The sequence below is a fragment of the Eulemur rufifrons genome, chromosome 16, assembly GCF_041146395.1.
Source record: "Eulemur rufifrons isolate Redbay chromosome 16, OSU_ERuf_1, whole genome shotgun sequence".
Lineage (NCBI taxonomy): Eukaryota > Metazoa > Chordata > Mammalia > Primates > Lemuridae > Eulemur > Eulemur rufifrons.
Window position 1 is genome coordinate 65,681,941 of NC_090998.1, and position 17,551 is coordinate 65,699,491.

The 17,551-nt window shown below is 34.8% G+C and overlaps 1 non-coding gene across 1 annotated transcript; it reads left to right on the forward strand.

Moving 5' to 3' along the window:
* The first annotated feature begins 15,836 nt into the window (after positions 1–15,836).
* Positions 15,837–15,977, forward strand: LOC138397635 (U4 spliceosomal RNA). Its single transcript, XR_011235779.1, has one exon. It is a non-coding gene; the product is annotated as a U4 spliceosomal RNA (small nuclear RNA).
* The last annotated feature ends 1,574 nt before the right edge of the window (positions 15,978–17,551 follow it).

A 17,551-nucleotide genomic window follows, 5' to 3' on the forward strand; every position in this document is an offset into this window, starting at 1 on the left:
AAGATTGAATTAAATAATGAGGCCATTGCAGACAGGTTTCACATGCAGTGAAAAATCTCCTGGAAAGAAATCACAAGACCTAAATTTCAGGTCAGAACATTGCTACTAATCCTTAGCTTTTAAAGCAGCCAAGAAAGATTTTTTTTTTTTCCTCAGCCTCTCTTCCAATCCCACCTTTAAAAAATTAAAAGTTGAAAACAAAATTAAAAGTGGAAAAAACAAATTAGGATGCCCCCCCCCCACAGGTAAATAAATGCTCTTTGATAGATGTACCACAGGGAAAAATAAAAACAGTTACAATAAACCTCTTACAAAATATCGTACATAATTTGCTTTGTACTTCACTTTTTGGTGATAGGCAAATATTTGTTGACATATATCATTTTGTATATATAGAAACTGCAATACAGCACATATATTACCGATAATTTAAGAACATAAGTAAAGCTATGTATTTCCTCCACAGGATTAGACTTATCTGTGGGAAACAAAGTTACCTGTACACGTGCAGGAATAGTGTTCAGTAGTACCAAGAAGTTTTAATACTAAAAGTGTTTCCCCTTTACACTTCTTCACTAATATCTGACCCCTATCTCAAATGCATTAGCACAGCTACAATTCACAAATTATCTGTAGAGTGATGCCCTTAATAATGACTGATACTAACTTATATCTTGATGCCGATGGAGAGAAGTAGGTGAAAGCAACCATTTTATTAAGCTTCCCACTAAGTTCCTGGGGTTTTGTAACATCTTATTTAATCTTCTCAGCTAATTAATGAGGTGATTTTTTTTCCTAATTTAGAGATTAGAGAGAGGTGATTCTCAGGAAAAAAAATTGTAAAAAAAAATCACACAGCTAGTTCAATGACAGAATGGAGAATTAAACTCAGATCTGCTGGCCTGAGTTCATGGGTTTTCATAATATCTTGTAAGCCTTTAATGAATGTATAGATTTTTAACAGGAGGACAGGGTAGAATCTCAATACAAGGGTTGGGCAACTTTGAAAACAATAAGTGGAGTGGGACTAGAAAAACTCCAAAAAGAGAGGCTGGGAACTGCAGTCACAAGTGAAATGTATTCATTTTTAAATTTAAACAACAGAGTCTTCAAAGATTTAAATTCCAACTGCTAATATCTTTTAGGCTAGTGATTATAGAGCACTTTCTCGGTCAAAATGTGGAAAAATGACCACATGGTATTGGTATGGGAGGAGGAGGCAGCACACAGAAGGGAAAAAACAGAACTTGGAAGAATATTTCAGCCCACAAGTTAAGGGAGATTAGTCTTTCTGGCCACACTATATGTATTAATATTAGCAAGTATTGATTTGATGTTAATAATGTATATTTTCAATGTGCAGAATAATTTATATATTTTATATTTCTTAATCCTTACACCAACCCTATAATATAAGTCTAGTTTATTACCAAAGATTGCAGAAGAAAAAACTGAGATTTTGGTTGTCCAAGATCACACAATCAGGAGGCATCTGTTAGATATTGTTTTTAAAAAAAATTGCTCCCATTTAAATCATTTTTTGAATTTGATCTCAACTTTTAAGTAATTACTATCACATTTATCATTTGAAAAAAATCTGTTAAAAGAGATGAAGGAGAGAAGTGAGTATTCTCTTGGACCGGAGGTTATGATGAATCTGATTTCTTAAAACAATCTCTTAGAATAACAATATTTTGTAAAACTCCAAAAGATGTAGTATCAGAGTTCAGAAAAATAATTCAAATATTTACCATAAATATTTGAGATTTTAAAACCACAATACTAAAGGAAAACATTGAAATCAATGCACATCATGGAGATTATGACATTAATTCATTTTCTTATTGCTATATATTCAGTACAATATATAGTGGGGATTCTTTTTTGCATTATAATTGAAGTTTTATTATAGTGTGCTCCATACCACATGTTATTTGCAATTTGGTCTCAAAATATTTATGAAACTAAAACCTGCACAATCCTAAAATATCTATTGAAATGTTCTGTTCTGTATCCTACTGATAAAGGGCTTAGAGGTAGATGCAGGACAAATAACTAATTTCTTATTTCTCTATGGGTAGAGAATGGGTTAACTGAATTGACAATATCAAAGCAATCAAATGAGTTTTTTAACTAATTGGCCAAAATAGTAACGCATTCAAGACAATGTAGGAAATGATTGAATTTTGCTAATGTGTCTTCACTTTGTAGATAAAGCCTAAATGGTTCTGGCAAGTAAAAATACTAACACAAGTCATCATTTTGTTGACACAGAAATACATCCCCTGCCTCTGAGTGAGTACTGATCATAGTCATTAAATTTCTAAGTTACTCTTTAATTACAAATTTATCTTATATAATATGAGATTACATTTCTAAAACATTTTACATATGCCAGGTACTATGCCCAGCATTAATCTATGTAGCCAATTAGATATTCAAAACCAAAATGTTTTATGGTATTTGCTTTGCATGTACTATATGAGCTGCCTTTTCTTTCCTTCACTGTGAAATCTCATTGATATATACAGATTCTATAGGCTCCATGATTTTTTATATATTTCTAAAATTATTATTTTAATACAAAAGTGATACCTGCTCATTGAATACATTTCTTTTTTATTTCCCCAGTTAGAATGATTTTTATTTATTTTTTTTTTAAATGCCACAATATATTTATACATTCTACAGTTAATGGACACTCGAATTGGTTCCAGTTTTGCACTATTATGAATAAAGATGCAATAAACATTCTTTAAAAAACCATATGGGAATTTGTTTTCTTATTTGTTGTATGTACATACATAATATCCTTGATTTTGCCTCTTGGCTCACAAGCCTACAATATTTGCTCGAAACTTTTTTTTTTTTACCCTAAATTTTTTATTTTCCTTTTTTTTTTTTTTTTATTTCATCTTGTTATGGGGGATACAGAATTGCAGGTTACATATGTTGCTCCTGTACCGCCTTTCCCCCCAAGTCAGAGCTCCAGGCGTGTCTATTCCCCAGGTCGTGCGCATTGCACCCATCATGTAGGTATATATCCCTCCCTTCCCCACCCCCCCTTCCCGAGTCAGCACCTTCAAGTGTTACCACTCCCCAAACAGTGCGCAATGCACTCATCGTGTAGGCATACCCCCATCCCCTCCCTCACCCCCCACCTCAGTCTGATATCCGATTGGTGTCGTTCCCAGATTTGTATTTAGGTGATGATCAGGGAAACCAATTTTCTGGTGAGTACATGTGATGCTTGTTTTTCCATTCTTGGGATACTTCACTTAATATAATGGGTTCCAACTCTCTCCAGGAGAACCATAGAGATGTCGTATCTTCATCATTTCTTATAGCTGAGTAATATTCCATGGTATACATGTACCACAGCTTACTAATGCAATCATGTATTGATGGGCATTTGGGTTGTTTCCACATCTTTGCTATTGTGAATTGTGCTGCTATAAACATTCGGGTACATGTGTCTTTGTTAAAGAATGACCTTTTTTCCTTTGGGTATATGCCCAGTAATGGGATTGCTGGGTCAAATGGCAGGTCTACTTGAATCTGTTTAAGATACCTCCATAATGCTTTCCACAGGGGTTGCACTAGTTTGCAGTCCCACCAGCAGTGTATGAGTGTTCCTATCTCTCCACACCCACGTGAGAATGGCCTTTATGAATACATTTCAAACTATGAACTTGTACGTGGTTAAAAATTAAAGCCCCTATGTTCCTGTTCCCCTGCCTTTAGGGAGGGTCAAGGGAAGGAGAGTGGAGTTCAATTTTAAATAGAATGGTCAGGGTGGGTCTCACTGATATTTTCTTGCAGCAAGGACTTCAAGGACTTGCAGGAGTTAGCCTTGGGGATATTTGGAGACAGGGGTGAGTTCCATGGAAAGGCCAATGAAAAGGGTCTTTTCAGACAGTAAAAAGTTCTTAGGGTCAGTGAAAAAGCCCTACAGGAAGAGTTTACCTGGCATGTTTGAAGAAGAGTGAGGAGACCCAAATATATCAAATGTTAGTCTCTCTTCATAGAGATGAACTTATGGTTTTTAATGTTTAATTTTATAAAATTTATATTCATAGATTTTTTTTCTGTTATTGAACCATGCTTGCATTCCTGAAATAAAGCCTACTTGATTTTGAGATACTACTCTTCTTTATATAAGTTGATGAATCAACTTTTTCATATTTTATTTAAAGAGTTTTTTATCTCTATACATAAATGAAATTGATATGTGATTTCTTTTATGTTCTCCTTAGAGAGTCTGTTTATCAAGGTTGTTCTAGCATCATAAAGTGAGATACATAGCTTATATTCTTATTCTAATCTCTCAAATACCATTTCATGAGGTAGAGATTCTTTATTACTCACCTGGGAAATCAAGGAAAGTAGGAGGGGGGTAACATAGAGATATTTTATTATCAATTTAGTTTTTCTATTGATCTATAAGTTAACTAGTTCCTCTTGAGTACATGAGTAAATTTTGGTGATTCATTTCTTTTAAATGGTTCATTTCACCTAACTTTTAAGTATTTTAATAAATCTATTCATACTAGTATCTTACCAGTTTTAAATACTAGATTATATTTGTAGATATGTGCACTCTTCCATGATGTTGTTTATTTCAACCTCCTCTCCATCTCTTTTTTAATCAGTTGAATGCTAAACACTTATCTATTACTCTTTTCAAAGAAAAATTATTGATAATATTGGTGATGTATATTTTGCTTTTTTAATTTTCTTTTTATTTTCATATTTCTTCTACTTCCTTTGAGGTTGCATATTATCTTTTTCTAGCTTTTGTATTTGAATAACTACATTATACATTAATTTCTACATTGCCTCAAGGTTATGATTTACTTCATAAGTATAGCTTTAGCTTCAAACTGAACATTTTGGTTATATATCACTTTCATTAAGTGCTTCTTTAAAATAATTTCAATTCTTACTTGCATAATTTATAAGCATATATTAAACGTTTTTACCATTGATTATTTATATTGACAATTTAGTTAAATAACTTAATCTTTATGATATCAATTCTTTTGGAATTGTTGAAATGCTGTTTGTGGCCTAGTACTTGTTCCATTTTTTTTTTTTTAATCATCTATGTTATCTTCAAGAGAGTGTATATGTTTCATTTGTTGGATTCAGTTTATTAATTGTGGATTTTAAATATTCAAATATGCAGTATAGACTTTTAATGAAGCTCTATATGATTTCATAATTCTACTCTCATTAGATTTTTAAAAAATAAAATATGGGCTTTTTTGGTTTTGTTTATTTGTTTTGTTTTGTCTTGATTTCTGTACCTCCCTGGGAAAACTTTGTCTGTGCTGGGTCATGTTTCTATACCTGAACCAACTAAGATGGCTTCAGAAGTGGGGTTCATAGTTCCATAATGATCATAAGGAGCAGAGACAGTTGAAATCTAGATCGGATATCTACAAGGTTCAAATATTGCATTTGTAGCCCCTATTGCTTACGTTCAGTCCCCCAACTCATACCTCAGTTACACTTCTCGGACTCAGTTTTGTCACTGTTCTTTAGTCTCCTTCCTAATATTTTATAGACTGTTGAAATCTCATTTACCACTGTCAGGGAAATCACTAAAACCTTTCAATGTAAGCAGATTTTAGAATCAATTCCAAACTCCTTTCCTTAAGATCTGTTCTCCTATAGAACCATTCTAGTATGAACATTTTTATTAATCTTGGTCTGGTCAGCAAAGCAGAGCCACTATAATTGTCACGGGAATAAGATATTTAATATAGAAAACAGAACTTTAAAAATTTTGAAGAAATTGGGATAGGGGAGTAAAGGTCTGGAACACCACAGCTAAAGAATCAAGCATTCATAACAATTTCAGCTTCAAGCAATGTAGCAGGTGGAGATTCCTAAGCTCACAGGGAAGTCCAAGAAGCCACTGCATCTGGTTGTGTGACCTTCTGGGAATGGCGGCTTCCACTTCACTTCTATTTTCCAAAGTACATGCATGTTCCTCTTATTGACAAGCCGTAGGAACCTCCATGTAGTGCCCACTACACGAGGAGGAAGTAATGGTAATATGAAATTTACAACAGCCAACCCAACAAAGTATCTCTGTCCATAAGCAAGATTTTTTTCATGAGCTTCTTTCTCTCCCTCCCTTTTTTTTTTTTTTCAGTGATATTTTTGTTAGATGTTGTTTTTATGGCTATGATGATTTTTACAAAATGAACCAGGAATATTTTATGTTTTACTAAATTGTCGAATAGCATGGATATATCTTCTTGGAAGTATCTCTTCTTTGAAAGATTGAAATAAATTAGCTTGTAAAACCATCTGGGCCTACTAGTCCTTGGGAGGTAATTCTTTCACATTTTTTTCCAAGATTTCCTAAAAAACAAATCTGCCTATTTAGTTTTTCTTCTTTTCTGTAGCTGTTTTGGAATTTTTTTTTTTTCAGAAATCATTATCTCAAGCAAATTTAAAACATAGATTTGTGCATAATATTATTTTATACTTTAAAAATCAGTTTCCCCTCTAAGCTTGTATTTTAGTGAGCTCTGGCTGCTATAACAAATTACCATAGGCTGGGTTACTTAAACAATGAACATTTACTTCTCATAGTTCTGGGGTCTGGGAGTCCAAGAGCAAGGTGCTGGCAGATCCAGTATCTGGTGGGGGCCTGCTTCCTTGTCTTTTTGGTGCATCCTTATATGGCAGAGATCAAACAGAGAGAAAACAAGCTCTAGAGTCTCTTTTCATAAGGACACTAATCCCATTCATAAGGGCTTCACCTTCCTGATCTAATTACCTAGTTATGGGTAGGAGCTTTTATTAGTCAGCCTTGCTGCACATCTAAATACCCAAGAATCTCTGTTACTTACAACACAATGAGAATGTATTTCTCACCCACATTACACTCCTATGATTGTAGTTCACTTAGCTCTACTTGTTTGGGCTCCACTCTGCTCCATGTGTCTTCTCATTCAGGGACCTTGCCTGAAGGGGCAAATTTTCTGCAGGAAACACCTATTCTCTTAGGAATAGATAAGAAGAGAAGAACAAGAGGCCTAACGAAACCATGCAATTACAGAGAGAGCTGCTGTTTATATGTGGTATGTGTCATACCTTCCACTTTTCATTGTCCAAACCAAGTCAAACTCAGATGTGGCTGTTCTTGATCTGGAAACATGATGGGGGGAGGGGGAGGAAGATAACCTATTCTTCAACATCCCTCCCCTCAACCTCCATAACACAAATCCTATATATAATGGCAGAATAGGGACAAGATATAAGTGCAGACATTTAGAGTAGCAAATGGCTCAAAGCAATTCTGAAATTTCACTGAACTAACTCTGTCAAGTGTTCCTACACTGATCAAGGAAATGTTATTAATACTTAGAGGTTATGGTTCTGCTCCCTGAAAGTAGCATCTTGTCTTTTGTTCTCCATGGCATCTGCGTTCCCCACTCTTTAATTAATGTCTCCTTTTTTATGATCATCTTTGGCCATATCTGAAATGGAGGCTTTTGTGCCTAAAATAATCTGTCTTTTTAACTAGACAGGTGACACTTCTAGAAATATAACTCTGAAAATATTTTTAAAAATGTATTTGCTTCCAGTAAGCTCTATGTATTAATAGTATTAACAGCCGCACTCACCATTCTTTTAAGACATGACTTTTTCTTTTGACTTAATTATAATTACTTTGAGCTGCTTATCAGATGTCTGTGGGATCATGTCTTTGATCTCTTTTCCAGAGAAATTATGTTCAACTGAAAGGATGGAGGATAGACAAATAATTAAATTCAAGTTTAAAACAACAGGTGTGATGGTCATGTCCTCGCTTTGTTCACTAAAGTTGCTCAAAACTTTTTTTTTCCTTTTGCCAGTTGGAGAAGAGAAGGAGCTATATCTCCAAATACTGCAAGTTTTGGAATTTCCAAACTATCTCTTTTCCCATTTGATCTTTCTTGAAAATGAGCCGATTCTTCCTTGAACTCAATTTTTCTTGGAAAGCACCTTATCGATGCAACTAATACCAAAAAACTCATAACATTCTATTTATAAATTCTTTTCCCAGAGCCACAGGTTCATTAGATACATTATCTGTCTTTTTAAAGTATTAGATGTGACAGATTTGCCAAATATTTCATGATTGCATAGTCTGTTGGCATTTTTCCAGTCTCTAATAACTGTTCACTATCAATTTACTACCTGATTCCAAGCCAATGCCACATGCATTACTTTTTTTTTGTTGTTATTTGTTTATTTGTTTTGAGTTATGTCAGAACCCTCTTCTTGTGTCAATTTCCCTGTCTGTCAGCTTTATGTCATAGCAAACATACATAATGTGGCTTATTTTGGAACCAAGGCTAAGGGACCATGTCCTCCGTAGTATATGCCTATTTGTCAAGGCAAAGAGGAAGGGCAAGAATATAAGCCAAACCACACAACCATGTTTAAAACTATTAAGGCATGGAGAATGTTTTACTTTGTGAAAGACCCAGCTCTTGAACTTGTTTAAATATTTTATTGATTATCTGTTTCCTAATTTACTAAATTTGGCTTTAACTCTGTTATATCCTTCTCTCCTTCTCCTACCTTTATTGATTTCATTTGGTTTTCTATTTATGACTCCTTAAATTAAAGCTCAATTAATTTTCCTTTCCTTTTTTTCTTTTTTGTTGTTAATAATGAAAGAATCTCACCAGTTCCAAAGTGGTGCTATACTCACACTCTTTCCTAGTGTTGCAGCCTCAATGTCGGAAGCTCTCCTCAAATGCCCTTTCAGCTTTCTGAAAGTTGACTTAGGGCTTAAAGTCCAGCTGCTTTCAAATTTATACAGTTCCATGGCATTAAAAAAAAAAAAAAGTAAACGACTGACATCTCTGCCCCATCGTACATTGGGGATTTTACCCCTTGCTCTACAAGTCAGAGTGTACTTAAGATGTTTAAAAAAAGTATTCTCCATTATTTTGAAGTGATGCAACTTTAGAAGGAGAAGAAGAATCCTCTTTGTGTGTTCCTTTGGTATATCTAGTTAAAAATCCTCACTTTTTTTTTTTTTTGGCATCTTTCTTTAGATTTCAGGTCATATTCAGAAATTTCTTCTTTAAAATTCCCTTTGATCATTGCCGTGGGGATCCAAGGAGTTGTTAATTGCCTGTGTTTACATTATCATCTTACCCCAAAATCCTCCCTTGAATTACACATATATAGAGCATTATAGATTTGAACAATGTGTTAATACACTGATGTTGTTGGGAGGCAGAGTTTTTAACTAGTGGAGAAGGGTGATAAAAATATGCAATGAGGGACGGCATAAAAGAAGTCAAAAAATGTAAAGAAGAACCCCCTAATATTGGAGAGAAATTGTAGGTATCATTCAAAAGGACATTCAAAAGGAAACAGAAGATAGCTTGAAAGACTTTCACTTTGCTAAACATGGGGAATTTTGATCTTGGAAATTAATGACAAAAGTAATATGGTATAACTCAATAAATAGAGTAAGATTACATGAGGCCATGCTCACAATAAATAAAGTGATAATTATGGGAGAAGAACAAGCTCTTTCTGATTATAAAATACCAACCAATAAATGTGAATGGAATGAGGGCCTTAGAAAAAATATACCATTTTGCAGCCAAGAGCGTAATAATTGATTTCAATAAGAATAATCTACTTCTAAAATTAATTTTTTATTATACTTATTATAAAAAATTTCATACAGAAAAGTTCGAGGAATTTTCTAGTAAACACTGATATACCCACCATTTAGATTCTACCATTAACATTTCACTACATGTGCTTTATCATGTCTTGTGACATAATAAGAAATACATATTTGGTCTCTGACCCCAGGTTCTGACACAAAGCTCCTAAATTCCTTAGAATTTCCTGGGTGACAAGAGCATGTTTTGTTCTAATGAGAATTAGCCTATGGATAGCTTCAGGTGGGAGACTGGTCAGCAGAAATACCAAGCCATGATTAGATGCTTGGACCTTTCAGCCCTACCCTCTATTCTCTGGGAAGGAGAAGGAGGCTAGAGGATAAGTTAATAATCAATCATTTCTATGTGATGAAACCCTTATAAAAATTCCCAAAATATGGAGTTCGGGAGCTGCCAGATTGTGAATGCATCCATGTGCCTTGAGGGTGGTGCACCCCAGCTCCATGAGTACAGAAGCTTTTGTGCTCTGGACCCTTCTAACCCTTGCCCTATGTACCTCTTCATCTGGCTATTTGTTTGTATCTTTTATATTATCCTTTACAACAAACCAGTGAACACAAATAAAGTATTTCCCTAAGTTTTGTGAGCTATTATAGCAAATTATCAAACATGAGAAGAGGATTGTAAGGAGTCCCAATTTGTAGCCAAATCTGACAGAGATATGTTTACCCTGGGCACCTAATACTTGTGACTGGTATCTGAAGTGGGGGAAAGGCTGGAGGACTGAGCCCTTAACCTGTGGGGCCTGCACCATCTCCTAGTAGTTAGTGTAAGAATTGAATTAATTGTAAGATATGGAGTTGGTATCCATAGAAAATTGGAAAATCGCTTGGTATAAAGAACCCACACCTTTGGCATCAAGAGTATTGTGTATAAACAGTTTTCTTTGTACATGTATCTATCTCTCCATTAATCTATCTGTCAATCCATGATATTTTATTGAAGAATTTCTAAATAAATGTTATACATCAGTGCATTTCCTCTCTAAGCACATGTTCCTTGTAATTCAATTTATGTTTGTAGTTCTTTTTTATTTTGAGGTAAAATTTATATAAAACAAAATGACCAAATCTTAAGTATATGATTTGATGAGTTTTGACACAACTGTGTAACCCAACTACCTGTCTAGATATAAAAGATTGTCATCATTTCAGAATATTTTCCCCTGCGTCTTTACAGGTAATATTATACCTACCTACACCACTCCCCTGAGGCAACCACTTTTCTGATTGTTTTTCCAACATACATCATTTTTCATTTCTGTAAAACTTTCAATGAAATCAGAGTGGTGCTCCTTTATTAAGGCTACTTTCATGGAGCATAATACCTTTTTGATTCATCCATGTTTTTAAATTTATTTCCTTTTTATTACTGAGTAGAATTCTTTTCTATGAATACAAATATGCGATGATTATCCATACTCTTTTGAATAGGATATTTTCAGTTTTGACTTTTATGAATACATTTGCTACAAATATTCTTGCATACTTATTTTTATATCTTCTCATTTTGGGGGGGAGGGAGTAAATTCCTAGGAGTAAAATTCTTGTGCCATACAATAGATGTATGTTCAGTTTTATAAGAAACTGGTATAACTTTTTTTCAAATGGGTCTGGCTTTAAAGTTTATGCTCTTAATTACTATGCTATAGAGTTGAAATGGGCCTCACAGAAAAAGCAGGATTTTTCCAAATAGAAAATGTAGATAAAGATATTTCAGATCAAGGGACTAATACAAAAAAAAAAAGCATAGACTTGTGAGTGTGTATTTTTACCCATGAGAGGAAAATGAGGTATTCTTTTGAATATAGTGAGAGATGAGATTACAAAGGTAATTAAATCATGTCCTGGAGATTTGATTGATCACAGTGCTAAAGATTTGGGGATTAATGCCATAAAAAAGAGCAATTATGGGAGTTTTGAAAAGAAGGAGTAACCATTCATTCATTCATTTATTCATTCTCTGTAGAATGCTAAGCTTATATAAGTACTATAGTTGTCCCTCCAGTGGTTTAAGAAGTGCTAAAGATCTTAGCACAACCTCAGAAAAGGAAAGAATATCTCTGAAAAACACGGAAAAGGACAATTCTAAAAAATTTTGTGGTTAATTAGATTTCATGTCCTGAAAGAGAGTAAGGGCTTACTATTAGCAAACGTCTTAACAGTTGGGAAGTTAATATTGCCGTTAACCAGAACAGGGAGCTTAAAATATAGTCAAGTTAGAGCTAGGAAGCTAGAAGCAGAAAGTGTTTGTGAAGAGACACCTGTTAGGAAACCTGGTAGTTCTACTAAAACACCAAGTACCCTATAAAAGAGGTTCTAACTGTAACACAGTCTTTGCTCCAGATTTTACATAGAAAAAACTTGTTTAAACTACTCGGTAAGAAACACAGGGCTATTTTAATTCTAAGTTGATATATCATACTCCAATTACAGTTATAAGATTCTGTCAAACAATTTTTTTTAGAATAGTTTTATTTGCTGTAGGAAATACAGTCAAAAAATCATATTTCTTTTGAAAATAATAGTCATTGATTTTAAAATTGACTTAAGGGCTTTTAAAGTTTATTAATGCATAAGTATTAGTGCCTTTTGGACTTAGGCCAAATTAATTTACAGAAGTTAGAGATAAAGGGGGATATAATAACATAACTTTCAAGGAAAGCAGTGTTCAATCATATTTAATTATATGCTACTTTAATGCTCTGCCTATAAAGGATCCGGGGATATGGGGAAAACATGAGAATTCAGACTGAGTCAGAAGAGAATCTATAATCTCATAAAAGCTCTACCAAAAATTTTTCTTTTCCATTATTTCCACATGCCCTAACCCAAAGTCTGATTGTCATATTGTAATCTCTTGATTATTCACACATGATTATCTTATGAATAATACTTGAATATTATATTTTCCACCCACCCAGGTAAGGAGATTTTTATGTTAAATTAAATTCTGCTTTTTTCATAATTTGGATTCTTCCTTTAGTTGATAATGCTGGGACCACCATTTTATGGTCCCTCTTCACTTAGCTGCACAGCTCTGTCAGTTTCTGATTAGGATAGTTATGACAAAAGTCATGATTAGGAATACTGTAGTATGGTAGGATTAAATAAGAGGGAATGGAGAGATTCAGTTAGAAGATAGTGCTAATTCAAGAATAAAGTTAAGAGCACTGAATAAGTTAGCTATTGCCACCATGATGCTGCAAAAAAAATCATTCCCAAACTCAAAAGCTCAAAACTACAATTATTATCTTCACCATATATCTATGTGGTGGTTGGCTATTACCTTTTCTAGGCTGGCCTGGCTCTGTTGCTTCTAGGCTTTACTCAGGACTGCCTCACATAGCTCTCACCCACCTTGGACCAGTGGTGTCCATGGCAACAGATAGGAATGCAACAGGGGTCAACAAAAACTTCATGACTCTTAAGGCCAGGATTAGAACTGGCACATTATTATAACTGCCCGTTCCTATTGTCCAAAGCAAGTCTCTTGGCCAAGCCCCACATAATGAGGCAGGGAAATATATTTCTCTCTTTAGGTGGGGGAAAGAACTAAATATTTGCCAAAGATAATATAATACAACAAAAGCACTTAAGCACTCTAAAATATTTTCTTTAGCCTAGACTTCTCTCTCTTGAGCTTCACATCAGCATATTTCCCTACTTAGATGTCTCCCAGGTACCTCAACTTCTCTGTCTTTGACAGTTCTGATCTTGCCCGATGGCATATTTAAAGACCTTCCATTAGTAAACATAGCCTCACCCCTGAGTCATCAATAATGAAATAAAGCAATTTATTAGTCATTTCATTTCTATTAAGTCTTGCTATAGAAAGTAAATATCATTGTGCTGTAGATCCTATAATTTTGCTGAGCATCAGCCTCTTTTTTTCTTAAAAAAAAAAAAAAAATTGCAGGAAACTGGAAGGTTTTTAAACTAGGATTCTGCATCACTTTTCCTAAGTGCATGCTAGAATCCACCCTAAATACCATCCAGCTAGAAGGGTCTAATCTATCATTCTAGGGTTTGGTCTGTTCCTTATGCCCACAGTGCCTGGACTGAATTCTTCTTCAACCTCAAAATTGGAGCCACAAAACTAAAACAGCAAAAATTTCCTGCTCAGAAACCCACTTAACTAAAATATTGCCTCTGGCAAGAGTTTTCTCATGCCAGATAAGCCTTTTGAATGTTGACTCTATTTTGATTAAGGAAAGGTCCTTAGAGGTCTCCACCAAATGTCAAGAAAAAAACATTAAGGTTTATGGAGCCACTATTTTTTCACTTTTTTCTATGTACAATCATGCACTGCATAACAACATTTCTGTCAATGATGGACTGTATATATAATAGTGGTCCCATAAGATTATAATGGACCTGAAAAAATTCCTATCACCTAATGAAGTAGCCATCATAACATAGTAACACAACACATGACTCATGTATGTGTGGTGATGCTGATGTAAACCTACTGCCCTTCCAGTTGTAGAAAAATGCACAGTGATGTCCTAAGCCTTCACATTTGCTCACCACTCACTCTCTAACTCACCCCAGAGCAACTTCCAGTCCTGCAAGCTCCATTCATGGTACGTGCCCTATACAGGTATATGTACCTTTTTAAAAAAATCTTTTATACTGTATTTTTACTGTACCTTTTCTATATTTAGACATGTTTAATTCTGCAAATACTTCCCATTATGTTACAATTGCCTAGAGTATTCAGTGCAGTAACATTCAGTCCAGGTTTGCAGAAGCAATAAGCTATGCCACATAGCCTAGGTTTGTAGTAGGCTATATCATCTGAGTTTGTGTAAGTACATTCTATGACATTCACACAGTGACAGAATTGCCTAACAATGCATTTCTCAGAATGTATCCCCATTGTTAACTGACATATGACTGTATAGTATATCAGAAAATTCTGTCAGTTATTTCATGAAACATTTCTCAGATTGATCCCTTTCTGATTATTCTTTCTGCTTCTACCATTCTGTTTACAAACATTTTCTTTACCAAACCCAGCTCTCGGCACTGAACTACAATATGCCTTATGGACCTCCCAATGCAGCTAGACATTTTTGTTTGGACTTCTGGCTCCTCTCTTCAGGTATCTCAGTCTTCCTGAACCTGATCCTACACAATCTTGAGAGGCAGACAACACAGCTTAGCACAGACTCAGGAGCCACCCTGACTGGATTTGAAGTACAGCTCTGCTATATACTATCTGCATAACTTTAGAAGCTCACTTAACATTTTCATGTTTCAGTTTCCTCCTATGTAAAATGGAGATAATAGCGCCTACCCTATAGGACAGTTATAAGATTAACAAAATTATGTTAAGCACTTAGAAACATGTATACATAATGCATATGTTTCACTTTGCTCGTTCAATGTTGACATTCCACACCTTGTTGGGAAGACTGAAAATATCCCTAATAGAAAATAAAAGTTCCCATTTTTATAAAGTTCCCACTACATAAAGGCAAACAGAAATAGCTATTAATATATAAAGCTAAAGAGACCATGCATAATGTCAAGTACAAATGATTGAATGTGAGAAATTATTTTCCATGTGCCTTCCTTTTCTTGCCTTTGTATAAACTCTTGAATGTTCTTTCCTTCTCCAGATGGGGAAATGATGTTTGTTTCTTAGAACCCAGCTGAATTTTTACTGGATAAGTAGAAAAAGGAAAAAAAAAAAGGTGAAGGAAGAGTTGTGGAAATCCCAAATATTCAAGCCAGAAAGTGAAATAATGAGACACCAATAATAGAAATGAAATTATCAAATGGGGAACCATTTTAAAGTGAAACATTTAGATATGGATCATAGAGACTCAACTGAAAGTTTGGAGGAAGCTTAGCAATTTTATAAAACAAATTCTACATTTTATTAGAAGAGAACTTTGAAGGCCAGAGAGGTCAGATACGTTGCTTATTATCACATGGCTAATTAAAAGAATTAGATGGAAACAAAACCTAAATATATTTCCATCTATACCGTACTACTTTCTAACAAGTAATATATTTGAGGTCAAAATTGGACCATCAGTTAGATAGTCCATGAGACAATTAGATCAAGGGTCAGACGTGGATATTTAAAGGAACAAAGTTGTGTATCAGCTTTGTGCAGTGCCAGTATCATAGCCGATGAGGTTTATCCGAGGCGTGATTATTGCTAATTGAAAACTTTTCCCAATACCCTGCCATGATGACTTGCAACGTAGTCGACATCGGCAATTTTTGACAGTCCCTAAGGGGACCGAATTAAAAAAAAAAAAAAAAAAAAGATTTGTATCAAGGATAAGAGAACATAAATACACAAGCCATGTGCATGCTTTGATATCCTAAGAAATAAGTTATGCAAAGAAGAAAGAAATGAACTAAAAAAAGGAAGGAAAATTCTGAGAGGGAATAAGCACAGAAAGAGAAGAACAAAGGTAAAATGAGAGAAACTTGAATAATTTTGTTCTGATAGTCATTGGCCTCTATTAGGGGTTCTATCTGGTTTCAATAGTATTAAGAGAAAACAATTAAAAAAACCAGTAACAGGAAAATACAATGTCATAGAAATTAAAGGAACAATTAGGCAACAGGATTATGGTCAAAAGGAGGTAGCCATAATTTATCTTAAAAAATGCATTGTTAGTACAATAACAAGAAAAGAAAGCATTCTCATTCTCATTCATTTATACAATAAATATGTGTGGAAAAATCTAGCTTGTGCTAAGAACTTATCTAAATGTGAGAATTCAGAGAGCTGAAAAGGGAACATTTAGACAGGAAGTGGACCTTGAATCTGGGAACAAAAGGAAAAACAAATGATAGTGTTGATTATAAAATTATCTGCTTTGGTTTTCAACTCATGCACTCTGCAAGCTATATATTACTAGCGCATTCAAGTCTACAAAATCAAAGTGCAGATTTCAAAATATATGGTTCCTTATCACCCTTTACTTCCTCTTTATGCTTCTCCTGTCACTCTACGAATGCCACCACAGCCCAGCTTACATACCAGGCTGATCAGTCCTTTGCCCATGCTGGAAACCCTAATAACAATAACCTTACTTTCCATCCCCCACTACGGGTGCTCTATAACATCCCTATCTGCCTACTATCCAAGAGACTCTCTAGCTTCCCCAAAATGGGAGCTATATGTGATCTCCCTAAGGTTGCCCTTAGAAGCTCTGCTTTTAGCCCTAATTCCTGAACCCTACATTTCTCACTGTCTAGTAACATTCATATGGAACCAAATTCAGGCTCTAGAAATTTCTCTCCAGCGATAGATACCCCTGTCCCACCTCTAACCTACCTTTCAAGACCATCTGTTTTCAATCCCTCCCCCTTGATACCCCAAATGAACTCAGTCAGGTAGGGACTTCGCATCATCCCTGAGTCAGCAGGAGGCAGTTACAGAAGAAAAGAGACCTGCACCCATGATCTCTAGTTTTCTGAGTTCTTTTTTTTTTTTTTAAATAAAAATTTAATTTAACCAAAGGAAGGGAGAATGAAAGGACAGTGGGTGTTGTAAGCGAAATAAATCTGCTTTGCTCCCTCTCCATCTAGCTAACAGGTGCCCTGCAGAGCTCTGAACACCTCAAAGGAGCCCAACAGACAGAAGGAAATATAACTTTTTAACAGTTGCTAGACCTATTGACTAAAACTGCCTGTTTTCTGTTTAGCATCTGTTTCTACAACCTGGAGCAGTTCCTGAGAAGTTCCTGGGTGACAGCATGGGGACAATCTCCAGACATATCTTGAGGACAAGATCACTTTATCCCTAAGGCAAAGGGAACTGGATGCAGCAGTTTCACACAGCAGATTCCATTATCTGCG